Source organism: Euleptes europaea, chromosome 3 (assembly GCF_029931775.1).
Source record: "Euleptes europaea isolate rEulEur1 chromosome 3, rEulEur1.hap1, whole genome shotgun sequence".
Taxonomy (NCBI): domain Eukaryota; kingdom Metazoa; phylum Chordata; class Lepidosauria; order Squamata; family Sphaerodactylidae; genus Euleptes; species Euleptes europaea.
The window spans coordinates 110,332,295-110,339,744 of record NC_079314.1 but is presented as its reverse complement, the minus strand read 5'-3'; the positions used below and the strand labels follow the sequence as shown (position 1 = coordinate 110,339,744).

General features: G+C 49.5%; 1 pseudogene; it reads left to right on the top strand.

Annotated features, from left to right (window-relative positions):
- Positions 1 to 5,839: 5,839 nt before the first annotated feature.
- Positions 5,840 to 7,201, top strand: LOC130474909 (uncharacterized protein K02A2.6-like; annotated as a pseudogene).
- Positions 7,202 to 7,450: the final 249 nt, after the last annotated feature.

The following is a 7,450-nucleotide window of genomic DNA, read 5'->3' as shown; positions in this document are numbered from 1 at the left end:
CGGGCACCTGGGAACCCTATTTATACCCCACCTGTCTCCCCAAAGGAGGCTCAAAGCAGCTTACATAGTGCTCCTCTCCTCCATTTTATCCTCACAATTTTCTGTGAGGTAAATGAGGCTGAGAATGTGTGACTGGCCTAAGGTCACCCAGCAAGCTTCTGTGGTACAGTGGGGATTCAAACTCGGTCCAGTTTCTCGATCATATCCTTGGTGACGCTCACAGAGCTCTTATGCATCTATGTGCTAGTGATCTAACAGAATTCTCAATATCCTTATCACACTACAGAGTAGGGTTGCCAACCTCCAGGTACTTGGCAAAAAGAAAACAGCACACATTCAGAGAATGCTTATGTTCCACTCAACATAGAAACTAGCCAGGGAGCAGTTCATGTGCTGAAGAAGCCTACTGCGAAACGTGTATCAAAAGGATCTAGACAACACGTACCATCCCCATTCTTTTCCAACCTACTGTTACCTTGAATTTGAAGACAAGGTTGTATATTTCGCTTAGTTCATTTTTGCACCAGAACTGGTCAATTATACAGCGCAACGGAACTCAACTCTTTCTTCTACTTGTGGATTCTTAGCATAAACTTTGCATATGAATTACTTTTGTATTGTATATATATTTTTACAATAGGTTGGAAATCTGATATATTGTTTGTTCGTCTGTTGTTATGCTTTCTTAGGTGTTGGTTTCACATTCACAATTTTTTGCTTATTTTTTTCCAATATATGTGGTTATTCTATATATTTGCAACTTGTGTGCTGTTTTCTTTTTGCCAACTAACTTTACAGCACTGAGCCCTTTTTTGTTTGGTTAACCTCCAGGTACTAGCTGGAGATTGCCTGCTGTTACAACTGATCTCCATCCAGTAGAGATCAGTTCGCCTGGAGAAAATGGTCGCTTTGGCCAGTGGACTCTATAGCATTGAAGCCCCTCCCCACCCAAACCCCGCCCTCCTCAGGCTCTACCCAAAAAACTTCCCACCGGTGGCGAAGAGGGACATGGCAGCCCTACTACATATCCATGATACTTGGAGGGAAACAATTTTTGTATCTTACTGTAGTTTTGATTAGTGTGTTTTATGGAGTAGTGTCAGCCAGCAAAAGACTCAGAGCTTTCAAGATAGGGTTGCCAACCTCCAGGTAGGACCTGGAGATCTCCTGGAATCACAAATGATCTCCAGACTACAGAGATCAGTTCTCCTGGATGAAATGGCTGCTTTGGAGGGTGGAATCTATGTAGGGTTGCCAGTTCCGGGTTGGGAAATACTTGGAAATTTGGGTGGGGGGAGCCTGAGGAGGGTGGGAAACCAACCCAGTTCACCAGATTAGAGCCCACCACTCATTTGGAGGTGCAGGAAATCAAACCCGGTTCTCCAGATTAGAGTCCACCACTCCAAACCACTTAGTTGCAGAATCAGCTTGCAGAATGTGAGCTGCCAGTATGGAAACTTGGGTGCGTGAACGGGTGTGCTGCTGTGCACATTCACAGAACGCTCTAGCCATAACTGCAGGAATGCAATACGGCATTCAAAATGCCCTTTGAATCTTAATGCAAAGAAAACAACTTTTTCCATTTGCAATCATTCACATGGCGGAACTGCTGAAGGAGCATTTTAGCACTGTTTCCTATTCATGTTTTATGCTTCCGTGAATGTATCATGGTTTTTTTCCCCAAAGCCGTGCAAAGTAATTTTACGTTATTGTGTATTTCATGCCAGTGCATCAAGAAAGCTCAGAGAAGAAATGGGATTTTCACACTTCTGAGTAAAACTTGCAATATAGGAGTCTTAATTTTCCCCACTAAACTGCTCAAGACAACACTCTTCCTTGCTGAGAAATTCAGTACTCAAGCACAGCAGCATTTATAGATTCTTTTTCTTTCATGTTCTCTCTCGCCTCTTGGGTATCTACACTGCAAGCTTATGTCAGGTCTATTATACGAGGTTAAGCGTCATGGATATTCTGTTATAGGAGCGATGGTCACAAAACCAGTGGTCTCTGTGCTTGACAATGAACTATTCATTTACAAAGACTACCTGGGAGATTCAAGACTGGTGCAAATCAACAACAAAACATTTATATTTGTTCAGACTTTTGGGGGCTTTGCTCTTCTTTTGTCCTTTTGGATGAAAAAAAATTGCCTACCTGCTCCTGAAACAGGGTAGCCAAATCCAGGATAAGAAATTCCTGAAAATTTGGGGGTGGAGGCTGGGGAGGCTGGGGTTTGGGGAGGGGAAGGACCTTAGCAAGGCATGCTATAGATTTAGGGTTCCCAGCCTCCAGGTACTAGCTGGAGATCTCCCGCTATTACAACTGATCTCCAGCCGATAGCGATCAGTTCACCTGGAGAAAATGGCCGCTTTGGCAATTGGACTCTATGGCATTGAAGTCCCTTCCCTTCCCTCCCCAAACCCCACCCTCCTTAGGCTCCGCCCCAAAAACCTCCCTCCAGTGGCAAAGAGGGACCTGACAACCCTACTAATAAACCTAGTAGAACAACACTGCACAGCAAAAGCTGCCCCACTGGGACAGGTCTTCAGGTGTTCTCAAGTAATTGCCCCACCTTGCCCCAAAGCTGCTGCACTATTGGGTGGGTAGGGTTGCCAACCTTCCTGGTGGGGCCTGGAGCTCTCCTGAAATTACAACTGATCTCCAGAAATGGAGAAAATGGCTGCTTTGGATGCTGGACTGTATGGCATTATACCCTGCGGAGGCTCCTCCCTTCCCCAAACCATGCTCTCCCCGTGCTCCATCCCCAAAATCTCCAGGAATTTCCAAGCCTGGAGCTGGCAACCCTAGTAGGTTATAAGAGCAAAGGGAAAGAATAAAATTATAGAAGGCATTGTACATCGGAGACTCTGACCTAACTTTCCCCCCCTGTAAAGCCATAGGGACTAGAATCTTGTATTATCTCTGCTCTTTGTCTGTTTTCTTTCTTTCTTTCTTTCTTTCTTTCTTTCTTTCTTTCTTTCTTTCTTTCTTTCTTTCTTTCTTTCTTTCGCCAATGATGGTTTAGGATTCAGAGGTGTTTGGGGCTAAGAGCCGTAGGGGGGCGGGGCAGGTACAGGGATTCTGCTTACCTTGCAGAGTAGTTCTGATGATGGTTAAGCCAACCTTGGATTATGATATGAAGCTATTGGTTTCAGGAACTTCAGCTGCCCTGGTAGGGTTTATTTTCAGAGCTGACAAACAACAGGGGGGAAAAACACAAAGAGAACAATTTTTTTCTTCTAAAATCAACTCTGAGAATGCCCAGACTTTCCCGATTTAGCAATTTTCCTCTCTGCAAACTTCAATCTCATCCATGAAAGGGAAGGCAAAGGGACAATTCTCTCTCCCCGCCCCTTTTGTTAAGGCCTCTTTGCTGCAGGCAGTTACAGAAAGCAAAGGGCGGAAAAATAAAACCCAAAATACCCAGGAGAAACACATTTCTGAAGTTTTATCAGGTTCTGCCGCTCAGAAAAAAAAAAACCTTTCCCTCTAGCTTTGTGTCCTAAAATTAAAAATGCAAAGCATATCAATTTCTGGAATAAGAGCTATGGTATTTTTAGGCTGCCTTGAAAAGTAACTAGCAAGCTTTATGGACAAAGATGCTTGTATTCACACTTGCCTGTTTCTGGTTCCTATAGAGCTCTCACTAACCTCGTCTCCGTTTCCTAGACCCCTTCCATATGGTCACTAGAGATCAAGCTCCATACTACCTGCTAGGGTTGCCAACCTCCAGGTACTAAACCAAAAGATGCACTGGTATTAATTAGACAAGCTGTAGAAAGAATAATACCAAGCTCAAAGTATTCAAATTGAAACTTATATTCTAACAGCGCATAAGTGAAAACCGAAAATCAAAGGAAATTTACTAGTATAAACGTCATGCAAGGAACAAGATTAACACAAAGTAGCTGTATACAAACGCTACAATTTTTGCAAGGTGACAATGTCACAGAGTAACAAGGTAAGTATAAATAACAATTGTATCAAAATCTTATTGCTTTTCAGAGTCAATTGAACATGAAGGAGCTGGGAACAAGATCTAAACGCGGTCCGGATGGCTCGAACGTTTTCACTGCCTACCAGGGCAGCTTCATCAGTGGTTCATTCGTTCAAGTGTCAAAACTCCTAAAATATGATAAAAACCATTCTCCAAAACACGTATCTCGTTCATATTGTTTATATATTTAATTTTTTTGTTTGTTTTTACAAAAATTAAGACAACAATACTATACCTAAGAATGAAGAAATTCTCATTCATATTTCAAATATCAAGTAGGTCATCTTTCTCTGCGCCTGTAGGGCTGTCCTGCCTTTGAATGCTTGAATTTTGAGTAGACAAAAATTATAGAAATCAAGATAAATCAATCTCATTATTTAAACCTAGTTGAGAATAGGATTTGAAGAGATGAATAAAGCGCATTTCTTGTCTTAACGCGATTTTTTGTACATTATTAAGATCAAAAGAATTGCCCCTGTAGACCCTGTAGACCCTGTAGACCAGGGATGGGGAACCTCCGGCCCGGGGCCGTATGCGGCCCCCGAGGACATTTTTTATGGCCCTCGGGAGCTCCGGGGCCCTGCCGTGGAGGCGGGGCACAGGGCGGCCCTCCCCGAGGGTGTTCCTAGAGCCGCAGCTTAGAGGGGCACTGCAGCGCCCTTTGGACCTCCTCTCGCCGACTGTTGGCTGTTGGTTGGAGAGAGGGGAGGGGGAGGGACACTTCCCCCAAGGCTGCCCCCTACAGCAGCGGCATGCAGGAAAGCTGTGGCACATTGTAAGCCCCTCTTGCTGCCTATCAGCTGTTGAGCGGTGAGAGGGAGGGGGGAGAGGCCGGAGGCTCCCAGTGGCAGAGCATGCGTGAGGGAGCCAATTGGGCTTCTGGGGGGGCTTTTGTGGACTGGAGGGGAGGGCATGGAGACTAGGGCCTGGTTGAGTGGGGCTCCATGCACCACCGGGTGTGCATGGGCGGGGGAGGCGGGGAGGCTGGGGCCCGGTCGTGCGGGGCCAGCGTGCATGGGTGTGTGTGTGTGTGTGTGTGTGTGGGGAAGGCTTTTCTCTCTTCTTCTTTTTCTGTCACTCTTTCTCCTTTCTCTCCCTCTTTCTCCCTCTTTTTCTGTCTCTTTCTTTGTCTCCCTCCATCCTTTTCTTTCTTTCTCCCCCTCTTTCCATTTCTTTCTCCCTTTCTCTCTCTTTCTCCCTCCCTTTTCCTCTTTCTGTTTTCCTTCCTCCCTTCCTCCCTTGCTGATCGACTGCGGGATGCACCCTCCTGGCGTCTCGTTTGCTCAGGCCCACTGCTGGCTGCCCTCCCGCCTGGGAGGGGGGAGCGGGGGCGCCCTGCAGTCCTTCTCTGTGTGGCCTCCCCTGGGGTTGCCAACCTCCAGGTTGTGGCTGGAGACCTGGCAATCCTAGCCTCCCCCCCCCCCCCCCGCGCCAGGAGATCTACACCTGGTATGGCCTCCGAATGATGTTACAAATGTGCAAATGGCCCTTGGCAGGAAAAAGGTTCCCCACCCCTGCTGTAGACCCTGTGATAGCCAACTTATATATGGTCACATAAAGGAGTGGCAAAGTGCGCATAGGTGAACATAAATCTAGGATTAGGGCAAAAGTACTTGATGCTCCATTAACTCTTCATTTTATTAACAACAAACATAACAAAAATGATTTACATTTTTTGCCATTTGGGTCTACAGGGACAATTCTTTTGATCTTAATAACGTTCGGGAGGCACTCGCCATCGTGGCCGGCATCAAAAAGTTCGACGACTACGTTTACAGCTGACTGTTCACCGTCGTGACGGACCACAAGCCGCTCCTGGGTCTGTTCGTGCCGGATCGCCAGATGCCACAGATCCTGTCCCCCCGCATGCTCCGCTGGTCGATCTTTCTCAACGCCTATGACTTCCGGCTCCTGCATCAGACCGGGAAGAGCATCGCCAATGCAGTCAGTCGCCTCAGTCGCCTGCCTCTCGAGGGACCCGACCCTGACCCATCACCGGCCCTCGATGTCCTGCTGCTGGAGACCCTGCCGGAGCCGCCCCTGCACGCATCGGACGTCGCCGCCCATACGGCGAAGGACCGAAACCTTGCCCGGGTTCTCAACTGGGTGGGGAAGGGGTGGCCGGCAACCCGGCCAGCCAGAGAATTCAAGCCGTTCACCATCCGCCAACATGAGCTGTCCTTACACAAGGGCTGCCTGCTCTGGGGGAGCCGGGTCATGGTCCCAACCAAGCTCCGCACAAGGCTCCTGGAGGCACTACATGCCTGCCACCCAGGGATCGTGCACATGAAGGCGCTAGCAAGGAGCTATGTGTGGTGGCCGGGCATCGACGCCGCAGTAGAGGAATGAGTCAAGCATTGCCAACCCTGTCAGGAGTCACGACCAGAAATGCCGCGTGCCCCAACCCAACGCTGGGAGTCGACGCACACACCCTGGTCCCGCATCCACATAGACTTCGCGGGGCCATTCCAGGGTAAGACCTTCCTGATCGTCGTCGACTCCTACTCCAAGTGGCTGGAAGTGGTCGAAGCCGGAGCTATGACTTCGGGAGTAGTCATCCGGGAGCTGCGCCGGATCTTCGCGACCCACGGCCTGCCAGACACCGTGGTCTCCGACAACGGGGCCCAATTTACATCCGCCGAATTTCAGGACTTCATGGCTAAGAACTTAATCTGCCATGTAACCTCAGCCCCATTCCACCCTGCCACCAACGGCCAGGCGGAGCGAATGGTCCGGACAACCAAGGAGGCGTTATGGCGCATCGTCCGCGAGGACTGGGACGTGTGGCTGGCAGACTTCCTGCTGACTCAGCATGTCACACCAAACTCCGCGACCGGCAGGAGCCCAGCCGAACTCATCATGGGCCATCGACCAAAGACCCTGCTCGACCAACTGCACCCCGACCTTGTGCCTGAGTGCCCGGCCCACAAGGACTCTACTGCCACCCTGAGAGTTGTAGAGCAGGAGGACCCAGTCTACGCCCGCAACTACGGGGCGGGCCAAGCCGGGAAACCAGCCATGGTCCAGGAAGCCACCGGCCTGGTGTCCTACCGGGTCGCTACCCTGGAGGGTCGTGTCTTGAGGCAACACATTGACCAACTGCGTCGCTGCCCAGCAGACATGGCCGATCCTGTCACCACCTCGAAAACCCCAGCATTCCCCAGAGCCGCGGAGCTGGAGCAAGTCGAGGCATCAGAGACCTAGCGGGCCGAGGGGCGACCACCAGCGGATGAGGCACCCGCCCCCAAGGCCTGTCCGGAGGAAAGTCTGGCCACCACAAGCGAGTCCAACCCAGCCTCCGCCGAACAAGCAGCAGCTTCCGTTCCAGCGGCTCCCGTTCTAGCACCGCGCCGATCACAGTGGGCACGAGCGAGACCTAGCCATCTCAAGGACTTTGTGTGTTCGTGTACTGTTTGGACCTGGGGGGGTGTTATGTATGTATATAGTTAGGCC